We start from the raw sequence: 25,485 nt of genomic DNA on the forward strand, positions 1-25,485 counted from the left end.
TTTCTGTTTTCATTCTTTCCTTCCGTTCTTCCTCCCTCCCTCTCTCCCTCCCTCCCTCTCTTCCTTCCTTCTTTCCTTCTTTCCTTCCTTCCCTTCCTCCTTCCCTTTCTCTCTTCTTTTTCTTTCTCTTTCCTTCATTCCTTTCTTTCTCTCTCTGTCTCCCTCCACAATCCCTTCTTCCCTTCCTTCCTTCCATCCTGCCTTCCTTCCTTCCTTATAATTATTTTAAAGATGCGTGTATTCTAAAACCAATGAGGGAATTCGACTTGCAAGAAAGCTTAACAGAGATTTATGGATAATCTAGTATGTACTATGCCAAGTAGCAGCAAGAAGAAGGCAGATAATACTCTATTCTTCAATGCTTTTGCAATTACCTGAGGAGATACATGTAAGTTAAAAAAAAATACATTACAGTGGGATAAATATAGCAAAAGAAAAATTTCAAGCTGAAGTGTCACTATGGAGAAGAGAATAATAAAGTGATTGAGGGCTTCACAAAAGGTATTGTCAAATAAAGTGATATTTCCTCAAGATTTGGCAGAAAATATAGAAGGCTTCCAGGTTGACAGGCATACTGAAGAATACTCAGGCAGAAAAATCAGAGGCAAGGTATTGCATAATAGCCAGGTTCCTTCAGGGAAGTCTGTGTCAGTCCATCAAAAACCCGAGTGGTCTTTAGAATTAGAAACACCTGGAAATCTTTGAAAAAATATGAATGTCACTTATTTACCCCAGGCTTATCCAGCAAAACAGAATGTTTGTGTTTTTTTTTTGTTTTGTTTCTTTTTTTTTTTTTTTTTTTTTTCCAGAGAGAGCAGGGAGCGTAGCTGGGGATCTACATTTAAACAAATTTCTAAAATGATTATAGTAATGGTAGAAATTCATAAATGATTTCTCTAATCTAAAGAGTTATACTACAGTGTGCAGGTGAAGGTGTAGAGATGAGCAGCAGTAGAAAGAGATAAGAGAGAAAAGGGACATAGACAATTTTTTTTTAATTAAATTAGCCAGCTATTTTGAGAAGGGGTATTATGTTTAGTCACCTATGACATATGGGAAGCTGAAGGTTTATAGCCATTAGATAACTTTTATTGCAATTAAGCAATGACACTGGGTGTAGGGGATGAGGTTTGTAAGAGTTTGCTATAGTTTGAGTGTGTGTCTCGCCAACATTTATACATTGAAACCTAGTAACGAAGGTGATGATATTAAGAAGGTGAGGCCTTTGAAAGATTATTAAGTAATGAGAGCTCTCCTTCATGAATGGGATTAATGTCTTTATTTTTAAAAAGGCCCCAGCGAGCTGCCTTCCCCTTCTGCAGGGTGAGGACAATCTGAGATGAGGTACCATCTAAGAGGACCAGGCACTCATCAGATCAAATCTGCTGGTACCATGATCTTGAACACCTCAGATTTCAGAACTGTGATCAATAAACTCTGTTGTCTATAAAATGTCCAGTCTAAGATATTTTGATATGGCATCCTAAACACAATAAGACAAGGTTGATGTCCTTGGTTTTAAGCATGGCAAGATTGAGATGTAATTCTTAAACCTTAAGTTTCAGGCAGAAATATTAAATATGCCTATCAAAATATACGATAGGGGTTCGAAGAAGCTACCCTTTGAAATATATCCGGAATTGACGATATCCTTACCACCTCTACTGCTAGCATCTTAGCCAAAGCACCATTATCCTTTGTTTTCACTATTGCAATAGTTTTTAATTTGGTCAGTTTCTTTGACACTTTTCAACCTATACTCTAAGCTCCGTAGAACCACCAGGGTTCTTTTTTTTTTACAAAATCAGATCTTGTCAGTGGACCCCCAATACCACTATAAATAAAATCCAGAGTTTTAACATAGGCTATCAGCCCCTACAAATGATCTCTCTCTCTCATCTCTATTCTCTCAAATATGTGCCTTGTCATGACCACATACAGTGTTGCCTGATGTTCTTAAACATTCAACCCATGTTCTCCACCAAGGATCTTACATGTATTCTTCTGTTTGGAATGTTATTCTCCTAAGTAACACCAAGGTCACTCATTCACATCCTTCATTTCACTTCTGAAATGTTACTTTATCATTCCTGTCTTTCCCAAGCACCTTATAAAAAAAGAGGACATACTCTTTGCCAGACTCAATTACCTGAATGTTTTATTTCTCTTCACAATACTTTCTCTACCTTTTGCTTACTATTTTATTGTCTGTCTTCCCCACTAAAATTTAACCTCCATATACAGGCAGGGAATTCTGTTGCCTTCATTCACTCTTGCATCTCAGCACTTAGCATAATGCATGGCTCATAGTATCTGGTATACAAAATGAAATAATGAAGCAAATAAATAAAAGAAATACCAGCGACTTAAAATGAAAGTTTAGGTTATGGATGAAAACACCCAGAAAGTTGGATGAGTGAGGAAAAAAGAAAAAAAAAAAACATGCATTGAATAGAGCTTTAAAATCCTGGAAGAGAGGCACACATAGAAAATATTTATATAGGACAGGCACAGAAGTTGGAAGAAAATCAGGAGAAAATGGAATGAGAGAAAGCAGAGGAGGGGAGCATTTCAGAGATGGAAGGATCAATGAGTCTAATGCCGTGAAAAACTCAGAAAGTTAATATGGACTAGAACATAGGATTGAGAGTCATCAGTATATACGTAATATTTGATTGGAGAAGAGAGAGGCCTGTTAACTCATTTGACCACATGGCTGATTAGAGGTACACCAACATTTGTGAATACCATTCTATTTAGCAAATATTTGGATAAAAAACACTTGACTAGAAAGTAAGAAAGAGAACATGGATCTAACTGGCTTTATCAGCAGGCTAAATCCTGAGTTACGTTTTGATTAGACTATCTTTGTGTTTGGGATCAAGATGGTGAATTTGAGTCTTAAAAGAAAAGCTGTGTGAATAAATTGTTGCCTTGTCATTTCACACCATTGTACACAATACAAAGAAATAGAAACTGTTCGTATGTCTTTTGGTGAACGAAATAAAAATCACATGGGACAATGGAGATAAAAAGGGTTTTTCTCACAGGTTTTTCTGTAACCTGTTTCAGACCATTGATACCCATCGTGATTTTCATCTCCATGTTCCTTTTGTATGTAACATCAATGTGTCACTTCACTCCTCAAGAAATATCTGTGCATCTTAAAAATCAAAACATATTCTACAAATGATTTTTCTTCTGTTTTACTATTAAGTTGTTTAACATATTGCATTGAATATAATTCAAAATATGAGTTTTACAAAGTAAATATAGACAAGCCCCAATCATTTGTTTTATTTTTCATTTTTTTGGTCACATTTCTATCTATATGTGCTACCACTCTCATTTCTTTCCCCCAAAGCACACTAAGTTTTTTTGTTGTTATTTACTTCAGAGTAGTAACATTATGTATTTGGAGATGGATATAGAAGAATAAAACACCAGAGAAAATTTTAAAATTTTATTTTGCTTGGAATTGGTATTTGCTCAGTATAACAACTCAACATATTATTACAGAGGCTATGGTTTGAAGGTATTCCCCAAACAGCATGTATTGGAAACCTAATTTCCAACGCAGTAGTGCTGAGAGGCAGGATCTATAAAGAGGTGCCTGGGTAATGGGGGGGTTGCCCTTTGAATAAATTAATGTCATTGCCATGGGAATGGGTTTCTTATTCTGAGAGCGAGTAGCTTTTTATAAAGGCAAGGTTGGCCTCCTCTTGCTTTTTCTCACATGTGTTCTCTTATCCTTCCACCTTCCGTTATGGAATAATGCAGCAAGAAGGCCTTCACAAGACACAGTTTCTCAATTTTGGACTTCCCAGCCTCCACAATTATAAGCCAAATAATTTTATTTTCATTATAAATTATCCAGCTTGCAGTATTCTGTTATCAAAGCATAAAATGGACCAAAACAGAAAAATGGTACCAAGAAGTTTGGTCATTGCTATAACAAATACCTGAAAATGTGGAAGCAGCTTTAGAACTGGGTACTGAGTAGGGGCTGGAAGAATTTAGAGGAGCAGGCTAGAAAAAGCTAGAAAAAGGAGCAGGCTAGAAAAAGATTGTAATGCATGGGGCATTAAGGATGATTCTAGTGAGGGCACAGACGAAGAAACGGAATGTAAAGAAAGTCAGAAATTGCTTAGGGATTATTTGAGTAGTTGTGATCAGAATGTTGGTAGAAATATAAACAATAAATGTCATTCCGATGATGTCTTAGATGGAAATAAAGATAAAGATTTTGTAAAGTGAAGTAAAGACCATGCTAGTTACATAGTTGCAGCGAACTTGGCAGAATTGTGTCCATGTCTTAGGGCTTTGTGAAAGCCAGAAGGTAAGAATGATGAATTAGGATACGTGGCAGAAGAAATATCTAAGAACCAAAGTATTCGAGGTTCCACATAACTTCTTCTGGCAGCTTACAGTAAAATGAGAAAAGAGATACATGATTTAAAGACAGAATTTGTAATTAAAAGGGAAATAGAATCAAAACCCTTGAAAAACTCTCAGCCTGGTCATGTAAAGAATAAAAAGTCTCAGGAGACCGAGACCATCCTGGCTAACACGGTGAAACCCCATCTCTACTAAAAATACAAAAATTAGCCTGGCGAGTGGCAGGCGCCTGTAGTCCCAGCTACTCGGGAGGCTGAGGCAGGAGAATGGCGTGAACCCGGGAGGCGGAGCTTGCAGTGAGCCGAGATCATGCCACAGCACTCCAGCCTGGGCAACAGAGTGAGACTCCATCTCAAAAAAAAAAAAAAAAAAGAATAAAAAGTCATGATCAGGAGAGAATAGTAAGGGTGTGGCCAATCAACTGCTAAGGAGATTAAAATGGATAAAAGATAGCTTGGCTCTATTCATTAAAACAAAGAAAGAATAACCGTGAAGTCATTTCAGCAAATCTAGAACATTGAGGGCAAGGTTTCCAGAGAGGTGTCCATAGGACCTTAGAATTTGCTGCCCTGCACTGCCTAGGACTCTGGCCCTAGAATTCTGGTGCAGTACTCCTTGGTCACTCAAGCTATGGTCTAGAGGTCTCAAACCACTACTCCAGAAGGTGTGGCTTGGACTACTGGTCTAGAAGGTACAATCTGTAAACCTTAGCAGTGTCATAATGGTGCTAATTCTGCAAGTACACAGAATGCAAGAGCTGTGGGCTAATGGTTGTCTCCACCTAGATTTCAAAGAATGTTTTTGAAGCCTTGGGGCCCAGGTGAGACTTGTCTCAGGGTTGAAGCCATCATAGAGATGCCTCACTAAAGTAATGCCCCGCAGGATCATAAGATCAAGATGTTAGATATGAGTTCAAAATTTCTTTTCAAAGAATCAGTATGTTCAATTCTTTCCCTTCTACTTTTAAATTTAACTTCCTCAAAAGCAATCTTTTTTAATTAGCTGCTCCACCCTGACTCATTCCAGTTACCTGCTCTATCATAACCACTCACCCTGTCACTCTCTTTAAATTAGCCAATGGGAATTAGTTTAGCCTGTGGGGTCTAACCCTAGCCAACAGGGGAACGACACAGCAACAAGGGCCACATGTGTCAGGGATAAGAACCCCTTCTTCCTTGTCCAAATGTGCACTCACCATTGCTCCATCTGCAAGGGCACACCCTTCTATAGAAGTAACTTGCCTTGCTGAGAACTAAAAATAAAATTTTATATTCGAGTACTATTTCTTCTGTGGCACCAAAAATTTATTTGTAACAACCACTGCAGAGTCCTCAACGGTGAATACCTAGTAGGGCCATGGGAGTCGGGGATCCCCTGGCACCCCCAAACTGTAGGATCACCAGCATGCAACTCTAGCCTGGAAGAGCTGCAGGCATAAGACTCCAACCCTTGAGAGCTGCTGGATAGACTGAGCCCACTGAAACCACAGGGGCAGGGCTGCCTGAAGCCTTAGTGGTCCAGCCCCCACCCCAGTGTGCATGAAACGTGGAATATGGAGTCAAAGGAAATTATTCTCCAGCTTTAAACACTTACTATTTTTTTTCCTCTTGGATTTTGGACTTCCTTGGGAACAGCCACCCTTTTCTTCTTTCCTGTTTCTCTCTTTTGTGATGTGATTGTCTTTCCTATGCCTGTTCCATCACTGTATTTTAGAAGTAATTTGTCACGGGAACTTAAAAGTTATCTCTATGGACACCAATGCAGATAAGATTTCAAAGAACTCCTTTCAAGTAGAAAGCATATCAATTTGAAGAACCTTATCTTTCAGTATGTTAAGATGTTTCAAAAGCCTTATAAATAATAAATAGGATGTTAATTTAAAATTTAAAATAATAAGTTTTTGTACAAACACGAAAATTGAAAATCTTTCAGTTTAATTCTTCTTTGAGAGAACTCAACTCAATCATTCACTGTGAGATTGCTAAGATTACTACTTTGACTAATGGTTATTAAGGCAAAGGGGACTATGAATTAGAAATGCCACATATACTTCAATTCCAATGAAGGATATTAGAGAGACAAAACATGACATGAATAGTATTTGTGGACAAATTGAGTTCTGCCTTTTATTTATTTTATTCATTTTGTATATATTTTCTAACTGCTCATGTACTCTGTTATGTATTGTTGTATGTGCAAAAAATAATTTAAAAATTTATTAGAACAAAAGAAAAATGCAAAAATAGCTCATAGAGATAAGTGTAAGACTATGAAAAGATATTATATTACTAATATCTCAAATAAGTTAAGGCCAAATATCTATATATTGAGGACAAAAATACAATACTAGTGGTAATAAACAACTAGCCTGATTATAAAATCGATGATAAAAAGTCATTAGCCTAACTTAAGTTTTCAGAGCCAGGAATTTGCATTTAAATCCATGTGAATGTATTGACAACCAAAATGAGTGATTGAGATATAAGTCTCAAATTTCAAGGTTTCTTGAGCCAGCCTAAAGGCACACCCTTGAAAAACAAGAGTCACAGGTAGATCTGTGGGTTTTTTGTTTTTTTTTTTTTTCCCAAAGAGGTTCTCAGGAGGTTTAGGTATTGCACATTTTCCTTAAAAAAGTGGGGAGTGGCGGAACAGCAGTGACAGGAATTATTACACACTTGTGAGATGTTAATTAGTGCCCAGTAAATCTACACTTTCAATAAGATAAAGTGAATATTTGAAGAAAAAGGGAAGAAACAGGTGTCTCAGGGAGAGGCAAAGGAGTGATTAATCTCGTCTTTGTTATGTACCTGAGAAGATAAGCTAGCAATCCACATTATCAGCATTGTCAGTGTGGAGTCTTTTGAAAGTGCTGATTTCATTTTAGCCCTTAGGGAAGAAAGCCTAATGACAGTAAGGGAGGAGGTAGAATGAGTGTCAGACCTACCACAAAGCATGGCATTGAACTCATTCCAAAGTTTCTCTGGGATTCCTTGGCCAAGAGGGGGTCTGTTCAGTTAAGTTAATGCTTAGAATTTTATTTTTATGTGTGGGTGTGTCCATAACATTTACCCTAAGGGGGTTTTAAAACGAGCGTGATCATTTTTGTCTCTAACAAAAGACCGAAGGTAAGCTGCTTTTCATTGTAGACAAAGGCTAGATTCATAAAATTTAAAGATTAAATGAGCAAATATTATAGCTGACAACTTTCTGACGGTTACAGAAACTGAGCAGAAATTTTTGTCCTTTTTCCCCATGAGTTGAAGAAATATGCCCAGTGAAGATCTGAGTTTTCCTTGAAATTAAAATGGTAGTTCATTCAACACATGAGAGAATTCATAAAAACCCCCCAGGCCGGGCGCGGTGGCTCACGCTTGTAATCCCAGCACTTTGGGAGGCCGAGGTGGGCGGATCACGAGGTCAGGAGATCGAGACCACGGTGAAACCCCGTCTCTACTAAAAAAAAAATACAAAAAATTAGCCGGGCGTGGTGGCGGGCGCCTGTAGTCCCAGCTACAAGGAGAGGCTGAGGCAGGAGAATGGCGTGAACCCAGGAGGCGGAGCTTGCAGTGAGCCGAGATTGCGCCACTGCACTCCAGCCTGGGCGACAGAGCGAGACTCCGTCTCAAAAAAAAAAAAAAAAAAAAAAAAAAAAACCCCCAAAGTTGTTTCCTGGAATCATGATTAATATAATTCTTATCAAAAAGTGCTTAAATCTTCTTTGATTAAATATTCATCATAGTTATGGAGTAAGAGTCCCAGCAATTTTTACATGAAGTTTCTGGATTTGACCATAAAAAGTATGCTGAGTGAAGATATTTTACAAGCTTAATATGTAATAGAATTAGACAAATAGAATGAATTCCATAAAGTACAATTATATGGGAATTTAGAGGAAAAGGTTCTAGGTCAGTGTACAATTCACAAAAAGTATATTCAAAGTGGTCTCTAAGGAATGGGTAAATTTTCAGCAGATAAAGACAGGATAGTTTTATATGACAGAAAAGGAAATAGTGTGAGTTCAGGGAAGTCTAGGGTAAAGTAAAATTAAGTCATGTGCTTAAGGAGGTACATTTGAGCCACACATGGAAAGCTTTGATTTCAAGGCTGAGGAGTTTATAGCATTAAGGTCAGTTAGTAAATACATCAATTTTATTCAAACCCCGTCTCTACTAAAAATACAAAAATTAGCCAGGCGTGGTGGTGGGCGCCTGTAGTCCCAGCTACGCTGGAGGCTGAGACAGAAAAATTGCTTGAACCTGGGAGGCGGAGGTTGCAGTGAGCAGAGATGGCACCACTGCACTCCAGCCTGGGCAACAGTGCAAGACTCTGTCTCAAAAAAAAAAAAAAATTCTCTCACTCTTAAGTATATTTTACTTTCTTTTGTTTTCATTGTAAAGATATATATATATATATATATGCCATTTAATCATTTTAAGTGTACAATATCATGCCATTAATTAATACACATTTTGTATAACCATCATCACTTTTTCCAAAATTTTTTATTACCTTAAACAGAAACTGTGTACGCATTAAGCAATAACTCCCCCTTTTCCTTTCCTAGCCTCTGGTAACATTTAATCTACTGTATTTCTCTATGAATTTTCCTATTTTACATATTTACATATTTCATATAAATAAAATTATACAATATCACAGCCTATATCAGAATTTCATTCCCTTTTAATGATAATATTCCATGTACATGTATGTGTGTGTGCATATATATACACACATATATACATATATATTCACATATAAGGGAATCTCCATTACAATAAATGAGGATTTCTTTGCAGAAAACTTATAGGTCAAGAGAGAATGCTATGATATATTTATATGATATAAATATGATATATTTATATGATATAAATATGATATATTTATATGATATAAATATGATATATTTATATGATATAAATATGATATATTTATATGATATAAATATGATATATTTATATGATATAAATATGATATATTTATATGATATAAATATGATATATTTATATGATATAAATATGATATATTTATATGATATAAATATGATATATTTATATATTAAATATTTAATATTAAAAATATTTAAATATTTAAAATGCTGGGGGGAAAACTGCCAGCAAAGGATACTATACAAAGAAAAGTTATTCTTCATAAATGAAGAAGAAATAAAATTTTTCCCAGACAAGCAAAAGCCAGGGGAATTTGTTACCACTAAACTAACTCTACAAGAAATGCCTAAGGGAGTTCTACAAATGGAAGCAAAAGGAGGATATCTACTGTCATAAAAACAAATAAAAGTACAGTCACTGGTAGAGCAAACATGCAAATGAAGAAGAGAAAAAACTTCAATATTACCACTACAGAAAGGTATCAAACTGCAATAATAATAATCAGAGAGAAAGATAGGAACAAAGAACATACAAAACTATAATCAATTAATAAATTACAGGAATAAGCCTTCACATATTAATAATAAATCACATGTAAATAGATTAAACTTTCCACTTAAAATATCTATACTGACTAAATAAATTTTTTAAATTACCCAACTATATGCTGCCTACAAAAAAAAAATCTCACTTGGAAAGAAGCACAGACTGAACGTAAAAGTATGAAAAATATACTTCATGCAAGCTGAAAAAAAAGTAAGCAAGGGTAGTTATACTTATATCAGACAAACTGACATCAAGTCAACAACAATTAAAAGTCAAAGAAGGTCATTATATTATATTAATAAGAGGATCAATTTAGCAAGAGGATATAACAATTCTAAATATATATGCACCCAATACCAGGGCACCCAGATATATAAAGCAAATATTATCAGATGTAAAAGAATAGATATTTGGAAGGCTGAGGCAGGAGGATCACCTGAGCCCAGGAGTTCGAGACCTGCATCAGCAACATAGTGAGACCACAGTTCTAAAAAAAATTAATTTAATTTAATTTTAAAAAAGAAGAGATAGAATTCAATCCAATAATAGTTGGGAACTTCAACACCCTGGTCTCAGCATTAGACAGAGCATATAGACAGAAAATTAGCAATGAATCATTATATGTAAACTGCACCTTACACTAAGTGGACCTAACAGACATTTATGAACATTTCATCCAGTAGCTACAGATTATACATTCTACTCATCAGAACATGGATACTCAAGGATAAATCATATGTTAGGACAAAAAACAAGTCTCAACACATTTGTAAAAATTGATATCATATCAAGTATCTTCTCAAACCACAATGGAATAAAATTAGAAATAAAAAACAAGTGGAACTTTGGAAACAGAACCAATACATGGAAATTTAAAAATATGCTCCTGAATGACCACTGGGTTAAGAAAGAAATAAGAAGAAAACTTTCTAAAAATCTTGAAACAAATGAAAATAGAAATGCAGCATACCCAAACCTCTGGGATACAGCAAAAGCAGTGCTAAGCAGAAAGTTTATAGCAATAAATGCCTAATCAAAAAAGTAGGTGGTTTTCAAATAAACAAACTAATGATGAGTCTTAAAGAAAAAAAAAGAACAATGCAAACCCCGAAACAGAAGAAAAAATAATAAAGTTCAGAGCAGCACTAAATAAAATGAAGACTAAAAAATCAAAAAGATAAACATGTGAAAAGTTGTTTTTTTAATAAGAAACAAAATTGATAAACCACCACTTCTTACAGTGTCTTCCTGTTTTCCTTTAGGTTCCTTTAACTGTTGAGCATATTTAAGTCAATTGATTTAAAGTCTTTGTCTATTAAATCCATTGTCTGGGCCTCCTCAGGAATGGTCTTAATCAATTTACTGATTTTTTTTTTTCAAAAGAACCATATGCCACTGCTTGTGTATATGATTTTAATTATTTTTGAAAAGAGATGTTTGAAAAATATCATGTAGGAACCCTGGAAATCATATTTTCCCTTTCCCTAACATTTCCTGTGCTTGAATTTTGCGTGTGTGTGTTTTCCAAACTGTTTTTATAAAGACTGCATTTCTTATTTGTGGTTATTGAAGCCCTTTTCATTTAGCTCATGATAACCAATGATTTGACAGAGATTTCCATGAATTCCAAGCATTTCAGCCAATAGTGAAGCCGAGTATCTCCTCAGACCTTTTCTGAACAGGAGTCCTGTCCAGAGCATGTATGTGGCTTTCTAAATTTCCTAGTATTTACGGGCACCTTTAAATGTCTTAACTTCCCAAAGGAGTTCTCTCCCCTGCTTTTTCTCCCAGTTTTTTGGTCATCTATTTTGTTTCAAATGCAATTTTTTAACCTAAGTAGCTGAGAGATTTTTATTCACCATAAAATGTTTCAAAACATTGCCCACCAATTTTACAACCTGACTGACTGGGTTCTGAGTTAGACAAAACAGATTAGCACATTTTGTCAGTCCTTCAGGCAGCATCAAGACAGGTTCGAATAAGCACACACAATAATTTCTAAATAAGATCTGCTCCATTTCCTCTGGAAACAGGGATCAGATGTCCACACTGATAACATGGGCTGTTCTCAAGACTATCACCAAGTCAGAGTGGAACTGGGAGAATATCAAGTAAAAACGCCACAGAACTTTGTTTTCATTTTTATGTTGTCCTTTTTCAATTCAGTGTTTGCTTGGTTGCTGCAAAGCTTTGAATGTGTTCCAGAGTTCTAATAAAGTTCCTTCTCATACTTTCTGTTTGGTTTTCAATGCTTCTGTGGTAGAGAGATTTTCTGAAGTTGGCTACTCTGCCATTGTGCTGATGTCACTCTCTTAAGTCTATTTTGTAATCATTAGAAGAGCAAAAATTGCTGAAAAAGATAAATGAGAAAATGTCCTAATGAAGCCATGTTGCCTATGTATTAAGCAGTGTTCAATAATAGAGCCCCTATTTTGTTTTTGTTTTTTTTGGTACCAAAAAAAGATAACTAAGAACAAAAAAGATGAGAAACACAGAGACAAGATACTAATCACAAGCTGCTAGTTGACTTGATGTTAATTATTTCCCTATTATTAATAGGAAAACATTGCCCAATTTTCCAACTTGATTGACTGGGTTCTCTGTTATTATTATTATTATTGTTATTAGGGAAATGATTTAAAGGCAAACACAACTCCAAAGACTCCGAATTTTAAAACATTAATATGATTCAGAGACTTTGCAGAATTGAAATATTTAAATAATTTAGAATAATCACTACTTAGCTAAGAGACTAACTTAAGCTAAGAGACTTAATTAACAAATACACTGGCTATTACATTCCCACCTACAAAAGATCATTCTGGTGTAATTTTAAATGTTTGATTGTGAATATCAAGTGTTGTGTTACTAACTTTTCAAAAAGGTCATTGTGAGGATTCGGTGGATCTGTTGTGGAGTAGAGTAACCACAGACTTTGATATGCATGGAATATCTAGATCATTGATCACCACTCAACTTTAAATTATGACGATCCGTTACCCTGAAATTTTTCTTTCTCTTCATGCAGTCACATTTGAGACGCAATAGTTTCAGCACCCTAGCATATACAATCGTTAAATAATCCTATTTTTCTCAGTGACATAACATAAAAGTGGATGTGAATTGGTTTAAGAAATCTTATTTTTCAAGACAAGGTCAGTGCATGCAAAGAGTGATCGTATTAATTTCAAATTGTTTTTAAAGCAAAGATAAGGATGTAATATTCCATGGGGGCCTTCTTCATATGAAAACTTTTTTATTAAGCCACTTACTAAGAGACCTAAAAGAAGGTTCATATGTGATTCTTTGAATTCTATGTGTCATATGAATAGCCAAAAGTCCAATTAAAGCCATTCAAAAATAAATGTAATATATTTATGTACATATATCTTGGATTTTAGCCAATTTCTGCTCAGGACTTTTCAGTGTAAGTATTATTGGGATTATAGGTGACCCAATTTTTATTGTATAGAATTATTCTAGGTATTACAAGAAGTCTGGTATCTCTGGCCCCTGCCTATATAAAATGACAATAGTGAACACCTGCCTGATAACATGCTTCAGCCTGCCTCTGGCACTGGGACAACCCGAACAATCCTAGTACATTTCCAGTCTTCCCCCTACGTGAAAAGTACTAATGGCTTGACTTTAAATGTGCAATAATTGCTGCTCTTTCTATCTCTCCACCTCCCTTCTTAAAATTTATCAGCTCCACCCACATCTATCACTTAATTGAACCTTTATTATTGTTCACAAATTATGAAATCTATTTTAAAAGCAACAGATTGTGGGGATTTACTATGTGTTAGACATTTGGACTGAAAAATGTCTGTTCTGCATAGACTCTCAGATTTTTAAGAAACAAACAATTAGCATATATGATTGCTCTATCTAGATAAGATATAAAATTATGCCTATTTAAAAAGTGGTCAAAATTATTGGTTGATATTTATTTTATTGAGTCCTGTTTAGAAATTTGCAAAAGCAAATTAATGTCTATGTAAATATAATTACTCCTTTTCTCTGTGTATGCTTGTGTGTGTACAAACAAATGTTTTAACCAGTGTTCAGATATGTGTATCACTTAGCTGTTGCTTCATAATAAATCATCTTAAAGCTTATTGGTCAGCTACATGGTTCTTCTTATTTGTATTGATTTCAACTGACCTTTCTCATAATTCTGTAATCAGCTGGCTGGTCAGTTGGTGCCGGCAAGTATAGGACGGTCTTACCACCTGTTCGGTAGTAGGCTGTGTGTTTACTATGGCAACAGCAATTACGGGGCAGCACTTCTTTCATCATTCATCAGTATAGCATAAGCTAGTTGTAACAAGTTTCCCAAAAAGGGAAGAAACAAGCAAATGTTCTTAAGTGGTAAATTCAGAATGAGAATATAATAAAGTCCTTTAAATTATATTGGCAAAAGTAAGTTACAAGGTCAGCCCAAATTCAAGAATTGGAAAAACAGATTTTGTCTCTTAATGAGAGGAAATGCAAAATTGCATTAGAAGGTTGGTGGACTCAGAACTAGATGAAGAATTTTATCTTTTTGCAATCCATATGCTACATTATGGTTTTTGTTTATTTAGGTCCAGAAAGCTTCACAGGTAGAAAAATAAATGTACCTTGGGTGATACTGATTAGGTTCCAACATCTAGTGTTTTTCTAAATTGAGGGTATTGCTGTTTGTTACAAGGATGATGGAATTAAAGTTCCTTAACTTCACCGTACATTCTAATATTTTTCTATACAGAAAAAGTAAATTGCATTACAGTAGACACTTGAAATTTTCTGGAAGGCATATGAGTACTTTGCCAATTTCTAAATTAGTAAGCCTCAGATTAGCACATAAAACAAATTTCAGAGTAACTTTTGCACCCTAACATGCCATTTCCAATGTACATAGCTCATAAGAAAAAATAATTTTTATTATTTCACATGTAAATTTATCAAAAATGTACATGTATCACTAGGATAAAATGTGTCATAAGGGCCAACAAAAATATATTGGGGTCAGATACCATTACATCTTTAAGTAAGTTCCAAGGCTAAATGAGATATTCTGAAATATTAAGATTTCTTCCAACATTAATGATCATCACCTCTAAGCCATGTCAGCAGTCGGAGTAGTCAATAAGAAAGAAACTAAAGAGAATATATTATTAGAATTAATGATTGTCAAAAGGGGCAGGTTCTGAGATGATGGATAGGGGACATTGGAATTTGGAGGAGGACTTCTGTCCACCTTAAACGAATTGAGATGAGTTTTAGAAATCTTATTGGAAATATGCATTTCTTAGAGTTTTATGAAAGAAAATAGACTAGATAGAGAAAAAGAGAATCCCAACACCCCAGTGCAGATTTTTAAACATGAAATAATGGTGAACTATAACAGAGTCAAAGCTTTAACCTTAAAAAAATTCAGAAACGTGATTATTTTTATTGTTTAAGCTAGATACCTTACTTTCTTAAATGAGACTGTTCTTTTGACTAAAATAGTGTATTATTGAGAAAGCTTTGTAATGTGCCTACGTTTTACACAGTGGGGAACAAATAACATTGAAAAGAGGATTTGAAGAAGCTATGGGAGATTAGGAAAACAAAATTGCTTTATGTTTTTATTATAACAATTATAGTTCATTTAATAAAAATGGTCACTTTTCACAATGACACATGACTTTTTTTTTGTTTTTTTATTTTTCTGTGACTTTTTTTTTTTTTTTTCATCACAGCTGAATGTTGGGTTCTGTTATGGACATAATTTTGTCTTCCTTAAATTCATTGGTTAAAGCCCAAACCCTTAATGTGACTGTATTTGGAGAAAGGTGCTTTTAAGGAGGACATTAAGGTTAACTGAGATCATAAGGATAGGGCACTAATTCAACAGGGACAGTGTCCTTATAAAAAGAGGAAAACCCCAGAGATTTCTCTCTTTCCACACACCTACAGAGTAGAGGCTGTGTATAAACAAAAGGAGAAGTTGCCACCTACTAGCTGAAGAGAGGAGAGAAGACTCACCAGAGACCAACCCTAATGTCACTATGATCTTTGACTTCTAATCTTCACATCTGTGAGAAGATACATTTTTGCTATTTAAGACACTCTGTTGATGGTATTTTGTTATGGCAACCCAAGAAAACTAACATAGATTCCTTTTGGGGGGTATATTTTATAGATAAAGTTATTTTCTTTTATATCATATCATAGAAAGGATTTTAAGGGCATGATTGATTTGATTAGTTGGATATTATATGTTAACTAAGTCGTCATAATAAGTAAATTACTTCTACACAAAATTCTAGTCTCTCTGGGCAGGCATGGTGGTTCATGGTTGTAATCTCAGCACTTTGGAAGCCCAAAGCAGAATGACACTTAAGCACAGGAGTTCAAGGTTAAAGTGAGCTATGATCACACCGCTACACTCCAGCCAGGGTGACAGAGCAAGACCTAATTTCTATAAAAAAAATAAAATAACTAAAAGTCTAGTTATGCAGATGATTTAATATTTAGGTGAAAATGAGAGACAGAGGGAGAAAGACAGTGACAGCACTATGTATCAAGCTGTCACACAGCTTTATAGACATTTGCAAACATTATGTGAATGTTAAATATCAAAGTATTAATGATCCACTGTATCTGACATACTGATGTATATTTAGCAATTAATTTCTATTTCTTTGTTTTTACATAATTACAAGTGATTTAATGTCAGAATTTCCTGAGGATTTTTCCTAATCAACATGGTTTAAATTTATCTCAGTATCTCAATATTTACTTGAGAGGATGTTCGTTGAGAAACCAATTAAAATTGATGCTCTATCTGCCTGTATATTCTAACTGCCAGATGTTTACACTGCTGAAATTTCCCAGTAGTATAATATAGTCTAAAATGCCTGGAGAATTTTTTTAAGAGGTTTAAATTCCATTGTAAAGCTATTATGAATAAAATTGAAAAGTAACCAATGCTCAATCTTATCATTTCTTTCCTTTATTATGTATGAAATATTTACTAGTTAGATAAATCGTCTGGTAAAACTATACTCATATTTATTACGTTTTGCTATTGTTTCCCCAATAACTATGAGAAATCATTTTGACGTCTGTTGGATGTTTAGGAATTTGGGTGTGAAACACCATGTAGAATTTCTCAAATAATGCACAATTCTTTTGTATCATATATAATGTCTATATAGTTTCTCTTTGCATATTGGCAGTTCAAACTTTTTTATGTCAGACAACAACGGAAGTTTCTGAAAAATTTCAGTAAATTACCTCTTATGTTAACTATATTATAAAGTCCATAATAATATTTGATTGTTATACTATTCTTCTGGGTCAATGAGACTGACTACATAATTTGTAACCTTCGTCTAACAACGACTATTAATTTTCACTAGTCTAGAATGCTATGATGTTATACGCCACTGCCAATACTATAAAATATCCCACACTGGTGATTTATACAAAATACATGTGGATTTATTCCTCATTTAATTTAGTACAGTGTTTAGTCCCCCATCTAAATATATTCCTAAATCACCATTAACCCTATTACCTCAACTGCTCCTGTCTCTTAAATCAACCTCCCCCACCAAATCTACCATTATACGTTATAGTAAAACCAAGACAAATATTCCCACCTCGCTTCATTGACAAAAATGGTTTGACTTTATTGTGAATTGAAGGAATTGAGCCAATTACAAAATTATTTTTATTTTTATATATGAAGATTCATGATTATTTATTCATAACCTCTACAACATTAAGAAGTGAATGAAATACGAGTTATCATGAATTCTCAGAACACCCATTTTCTAATTTTCCCAAATAATAAAATTAAAGCTATTATATTCCGCAAGAGGTAATTTAGAATTATATTAATTTCGTCACTGATTCAAACATTTTAAATATCAGAACTGCTAATGTTATATTTATGAAAACATTTTAAATTCTGAGATAAGAATATACATATATAAAGAAATACGACATTGAACATAGTTAATCTAATATTAGTTTCCTTTTTTATAGATGACAAACCTGAACCTTAGAGAATTTATCAGTTTCTTATTTTAGTACAACAGCAAGTTAAACTTTGAAATAGTGCTGTTGAGTAGAAAATTACCTCAATCTCTAGTTATGTGCATATAAATATATATAATATTTTTCTCAATAAAGTATATTTTCAATACAGAACAATACATTTATTCCTTTAAAGCATAAATTTAATCATGGAACTCTATGCTCAAAAGTTACCAATGGACCAGGTACAGTGGCTCATGCCTGTAATCCAGCAAGTTGGGAGGCCAAGGTGGGCAGATCACAAGGTCAGGAGATCGAGACCAGCCTGGCCAACATAGTAAAATCTCATCTCTACTAAAAATACAAAAATTGGAAAAATACTTGCAGCGACGTGGAGCCAAGATGACCGAATAGGAGCAGCTCCGGTCTACAGCTCCCAGCGTGAGCAATGCAGAAGACGGGTGTTCTCTGCATTTCCATCTGAGGTACAGGGTTCATCTCACTAGGGAGTGCCAAACAGTGGGTACCGGACAGTCGGTGCAGTGCATCTTGTGCGAGCCAAAGCAGGGCGAGGCACTGCCTCACTCGGGAAGCACAAGGGGTCAGGGAGTTCCCTTTCCTAGTCAAAGAAAGGGGTGACAGACGGCACCTGGAAAATCAGGTCACTCCCACCCTAATACTGCACTTTTCCAACGGGCTTGGAAAATGGCACACCAGCAGATTGTGTCCCGCACCTGGCTTGGAGGGTCCTACACCCACGGAGTCTCACTGATTGCTAGCACAGCAGTCTGAGCTCAAACTGCAAGGTGGCAGCGAGGCTGGGGGAGGGGTGCCCGCCATTGCCCAGGCTTGCTTAAGTAAACAAAGCAGCCAGGAAGCTCAAACTGGGTGGAGCCCACCACAGCTCAAGCAGGCCTGCCTGCCTCTATAGACTCCACCTCTGGGGGCAGGGCACAAACAAAAAGTCAGCAGTAACCTCTGCAGACTTAACTGTCCCTGTCTGACAGTTTTGAAGAGAGTAGTGGTTCTCCCAGCATGCAGCTGGAGATCTGAGAACGGGCAGACTGCCTCCTAAAGTGGGACCCTGACCCCCGAGCAGCCTAACTGAGAGGCACCCCCCAGTAGGGACAGACTGACACCTCACTTGGCCAGGTACTCCTCTGAGACAAAACATCCAGAGGAACAATCAGACAGCTGAATTTGCAGTTCAAGAAAATCCACTCTTCTGCAGCCACCACAGCTGACACCCATCCAAACAGGTTCTGGAGTGGACTTCTAGCAAACTCCAACAGACCTGCAGCTGAGGGTCCTGTCTGGTAGAAGGAAAACTAACAAACAGAAAGGACATCCACACCAAAAACCCATCTGTACATCACCATCATCAAAGACCAAAAGTAGAAAAAACTACAAAGATAGGGAGGAAACAGCAGAAAAACTAGAAACTCTAAAAAGCAGAGCACCTCTCCTCCTCCAAAGGAATGCAGTTCCTCACCAGCAATGGAACAAAGCTGGATGGAGAATGACTTTGACGAGTTGAGAGAAGAAGACTTCAGATGATCAAACTACTCCGAGCTACAAGAGGAAATTCGAACCAATGGCAAAGAAGTTAAAAAATTTGAAAAAAAATTAGATGAACGTTTAACTAAAATAACCAATGCAGAGAAGTGCTTAAAGGAGCTGATGGAGCTGAAAGCCAAGTTTTGAGAACTACATGAAGACTGCAGAAGCCTCAGTAGCTGATGCGATCAACGGGAAGACAGGGTATCAGTGATAGAAGATGAAATGAATGAAATGAAGCGAGAAGGGAAGTTTAGAGAAAACAGAATAAAAAGAAACAAACAAAGCCTCCAAGAAATATGAGACTATGTGAAAAGACCAAACCTACGTCTGATTGGTTTACCTGAAAGTGATGGGGAGAATGGAACCAAGTTGGAAAACACTCTGCAAGATATTATCCAGGAAAACTTCCCCAATCTAGCAAGGCAGGCCAACATTCAGATTCAGGAAATACAGAGAACGCCACAAAGATAATCCTCGAGAAGAGCAACTCCAAGACACATAATTGTCAGATTCACCAAAGTTGAAATGAAGGAAAAAATGTTAAGGGCAGCCAGAGAGAAAGGTCAGCTTACCCACAAAGGGAAGCCTGTCAGACTAACAGCTGATCTCTCGGCAGAAACTCTACAAGCCAGAAGAGAGTAGGGGCTGATATTCAACACTCCTAAAGAAAAGAATTTTCAACCCAGAATCTCATATCCAGCCAAAATAAGCTTCATAAGTGAAGGAGAAATAAAATACTTCACAGACAAGCAAATGCTGAGTGATTTTGTCAACACCAGGCCTGCTCTAAAAGAGCTCCTGAAGGAAGCACTAAACATGGAAAGGAACAACCGGTACCAGCCACTGCAAAAACATGCCAAATTGTAAAGACCATCGAGGCTCGGAAGAAACTGCATCAACTAACGAGCAAAATAACCAACTAACATCATAACGACAGGATCAAATTCACAGATAACAATATTAACTTTAAATGTAAATGGGCTAAAGGCTCCAATTAAAAGACACAGACTGGCAAACTGGATAAGGAGTCTAGACTCATCAGTGTGCTGTATTCAGGAAACCCATCTCATGTGCAGAGACACACATAGGCTCAAAATAAAGGGATGGAGGAAGATCTACCAAGCAAATGGAAAACAAAAAAAGGCAGGGGTTGCAATCCTAGTCTCTGATAAAATAGACTTTAAACAAACAAATATCAAAAGAGACAAAGAAGACCATTACCTAATGGTAAAGGGATCAATTCAACAAGAAGAGCACACTACCCTAAATATATATGCACCCAATGCAGGAGCACCCAGATTCATAAAGCAAGTCCTGAGTGACCTACAAAGAGACTTAGACTCCCACACAATAATAGTGGGAGATTTTAAAACCCCACTGTCAACATTAGACAGATCAATGAGACAGAAAGTTAACAAGGATACCCAAGAATAGAACTCAGCTCTGCACCAAGCAGATCTAATAGACATCTACAGAACTCTCCACCACAAGTCAACAGAATATACATTCTTTTCAGGACCACACCACACCTATTTCAAAATTGACCACATAGTTGGAAGTAAAGCTCTCCACAGCAAATGTAAAAGAACAGAAATTATAAAAAACTGTCTCTCAGACCACAGTGCAATCAAACTAGAACTCAGGATTAAGAAACTCACTCAAAACTGCTCAACTACATGGAAACTGAACAACCTGCTCATGAATGACTATTGGGTACATAATGAAATGAAGGCAGAAATAAAGATGTTCTTTGAAACCAACGAGAACAAAGACACAACATACCAGCATCTCTGGGACACATTCAAAGCAGTGTGTAGAGGGAAATTTATAGCACTAAGTGCCCACAAGAGAAAGCAGGAAAGATCCAAAATTGACACCCTAACATCACAATTAAAAGAACTAGAAAAGCAAGAGCAAACACATTCAAAAGCTAGCGGAAGGCAAGAAATAACTAAAATCAGAGCAGAACTGAAGGAAATAGGGACACAAAAAACCCTTCAAAAAATTAATGAACCCAGGAGCTGGTTTTTTTAAAAGATCAACAAAATTGATAGATTGCTAGCAAGACTAATAAAGAAGAAAAGAGAGAAGAATCAAATAGACGCACTAAAAAATGATAAAGGGGATATCACCACCGATCCCACAGAAATACAATCTACCAGCCGGGCGCGGTGGCTCACGCTTGTAATCCCAGCACTTTGGGAGGCCAAGGCAGGCGAATCATGAGGTCAGGAGATCGAGACTATGGTGAAACCCTGTCTCTACTAAAAATACAAAAAAATTAGCCGGGCGTGGTGGCGGGTGCCTGTAGTCCCAGCTACTCAGAGAGGCTGAGGCAGGAAAATGGCGTGAACCCGGGAGGCAGAGCTTGCAGTGAGCTGAGATTGCACCACTGTACTCCAGCCTGGGCGACAGAGCGAGACTCTGTCTCAAAAAAAAAAAAAAAGGAAATACAATCATACAATCTACCATCAGAGAATACTACAAACACCTCTATGCAAATAAACTAGAAAATCTAGAAGAAATGGATAAATTCCTCGACAAATACACCCTCCCAAGACTAAACCAGGAAGGAGTTGAATCTCTGAATAGACCAATAACAGGCTCTGAAATTGTGGCAATAATCAATAGCTTACCAACCAAAAAGAGTCCAGGACCTGATGGATTCACAGCCGAATTCCATCAGAGGTATAAGGAGGAACTGGTACCATTCCTTCTGAAACTATTCCAATCAATAGAAAAAGAGGGAATCCTCCCTAACACATTTGATGAGGCCAGCATCATCCTGATACCAAAGCCTGGCAGAGACACAACCAAAAAAGAGAATTTTAGACCAATATCCCTGATGAACATTGATGCAAAAATCCTCAATAAAATACTGGCAAACTGAATGCAGCAGCACATCAAAAAGCTTATCCACCATGATCAAGTGGGCTTCATCTCTGGGATGCAAGGCTGGTTCAACATACGCAAATCAATAAATGTAATCCAGCATTTAAACAGAACCAAAGACAAAAACCACATGATTATCTCAATAGCTGCAGAAAAGGCCTTTGACAAAATTCAACAACCCTTCATGCTAAAAACTCTCAATAAATTAGGTATCGATGGGATGTATCTCAAAATAATAAGAGCTATCTATGACAAACCCACAGCCAATATCATGCTGAATGGGCAAAAACTGGAAGCATTGCCTTTGAAAACTGGCACAAGACAGGGATGCCCTCTCTCACCATTCCTATTCAATATAGTGTTGGAAGTTCTGGCCAGGGCAATCAGGCAGGAGAAGGAAATAAAGGGTATTCAATCAGGAAAAGAGGAAGTCAAATTGTCCCTGTTTGCAGATGACATGATTGTATATCTAGAAAACCCCATCATCTCAGCCCAAAATCTCCTCAAGCTGATAAGCAACTTCAGCAAAGTCTCAGGATACAAAATCAATGTACAAAAATCACAAGCATTCTTGTACACCAATCACAGACAAACAGAGAGCCAGATCATGAGTGAACTCCCATTCACAATTGCTTCAAAGAGTCAAATACCTAGGAATCCAACTTACAAAGGATGTGAAGGACCTCTTCAGGGAGAACTACAAACCACTGCTCAATGAAATAAAAGAGGATATAAACAAATGGAAGAACATTCCATGCTCATGGGTTGGAAGAATCAATATGAAAATGGCCATACTGCCCAAGGTAATTTATAGATTCAATGCCATCCCCATTAATCTACCAATGACTTTCTTCACAGAATTGGAAAAAACTATTTTAAAGTTCATATGGAACCAAAAAAGAGCCCACATTGCCAAGTCAATCCTAAGCCAAAAGAACAAAGCTGGAGGCATAACGCTACCTGACTTCAAACTATACTACAAGCCTACAGTAACCAAAACAGCATGGTACTGGTACCACAACAGTGACATAGATCAATGGATCAGAACAGAGCCCTCAGAAATAATGCCACATATCTACAACTATGTGATATTTGACAAACCTGACAAAAACAAGCAATGGGGAAAGGATTCCCTATTTAATAAATGGTGCTGGGAAAACTGGCTAGCCATATGTAGAAAGCTGAAACTGCATCCATTCCTTACACCTTATACAAAAATTAATTCCAGATCGATTAAAGACTTACATGTTAGACCTAAAACCATAAATACCCTAGAAGAAAACCAAAAACCTAGGTAATACCATTCAGGACATATGCATGGGCAAGGACTTCATGTCTAAAACATCAAAAGCAATGGCAACAAAAGCCAAAATTGACAAATGGGATCTAATTAAACTAAAGAGCTTCTGCACAGCAAAAGAAACTACCATCAGAGTGAACAGGCAACCTACAGAATGGGAGAAAATTTTCACAACCTACTCATCTGACAAAGGGCTAATATCCAGAATCTACAATGAACTCCAACAAATTTACAAGAAAAAAACAAACAACCCCATCAAAAAGTGGGTCAAGGATATCAACAGACACTTCTCAAAAGAACACATCTATGCAGCCAAAAAACACATGAAAAAATGCTCATCATCACTGGCCATCAGAGAAATGCAAATCAAAACCACAATGAGATACCATCTCACACCAGTTAGAATGGCCATCATTAAAAAGTCAGGAAACAACAGGTGCTGGAGAGGATGTGGAGAAATAGGAACACTTTTACACTGTTGGTGGGACTGTAAACTAGTTCAACCATTGTGGAAGTCAGTGTGGCGATTCCTCAGGGATCTAGAACTAGAAATACCATTTGACCCAGCCATCCCATTACTGGGTATATACCCAAAGGACTATAAATCATGCTGCTATAAAGACACATGCACACGTATGTTTATTGCGGCACTATTCACAATAGCAAAGACTTGGAACCAACCCAAATGTCCAACAACGATAGACTGGATTAAGAAAATGTGGCATATATACACCATGGAATACTATGCAGCCATAAAAAATGATGAGTTCATGTGCTTTGTAGGAACATGGATGAAACTGGAAACCATCATTCTCAGTAAACTATCGCAAGGACAAAAAACCAAACACCGCATGTTCTCACTCATAGGTGGGAGTTGAACAATGAGAACATGTGGACACAGGAAGGGGAACATCACACTCCAGGGACTGTTGTGGGGTTAGGGGAGCGGGGAGGGACAGCATTAGGAGATATACCTAATGCTAAATCACGAGTTAACGGGTGCAGCACATGGATACATATCTAACAAACCTGCACATTGTGCACATGTACCCTAAAACTTAAAGTATAATAAAAAAAAAAAAATTATCCAGGCGTAGTGGCATGCACCTATAGTCCCACCTACTCGGGAGTCTGAGACAGGAGAATGGCTTGAACCTTGGAGGTGGAGATTGCAGTGAGCCAAGATTGCGCCACTGCACTCCAGCCTGGCAACAGAGATGGACTCCATCTCAAAAAAAGTAAAATTAAATTAAATTAAATTAAATTAAATTAAATTAAATCAAAAGTTTCAAATGCAACGGAGGGACTATTACAGTTCTGTCAGTCATTTTTACCAATTCTCCTGCTGAGATTTTCGAATAAAACCACACAAGATATTTTTAATCAAAATAAATATTGAATGAGTCATAGAATATCAAGGGAATTTAGAGTTCTAAGGAAATGATGTGAAAGGACAACTCAAAAGGATGATTCTAACATTTGGAGTTGCTCTATGAAGCCACATATAGATTCCAGAAGAGACTGACAAGGCATTAAAAAACCTGAGTGAAACTTTTTATTTATAAACTCATATGGATAAAATTAAATTTCAAGCCCCACTAAGAAGTGCTATTTCAGGTAAAGCTTCCAGGTTTTGCATTGTTTCCGTGAGGAAAGAAACTCTAGGAACAAGAGTCAACTGAAAAATTCTAAGCCCTCAAGTGACCTGAAGAAAAGTTCTAATAAAATTAAAATGACATGAAAATATTTTCTCTAGCCTAGTTTCTTGCAAATTATAAACAAAACAATTACTCATCTGAAGACACAAAAATTATCCAGATCTTTTAAGTTATTCTATAATTTGTAATATACAATGTCTGCCATATATATCAAAAACAACCA

This window comes from Symphalangus syndactylus, chromosome 3 (genome assembly GCF_028878055.3).
Source record: "Symphalangus syndactylus isolate Jambi chromosome 3, NHGRI_mSymSyn1-v2.1_pri, whole genome shotgun sequence".
In the NCBI taxonomy this organism is placed as follows: domain Eukaryota; kingdom Metazoa; phylum Chordata; class Mammalia; order Primates; family Hylobatidae; genus Symphalangus; species Symphalangus syndactylus.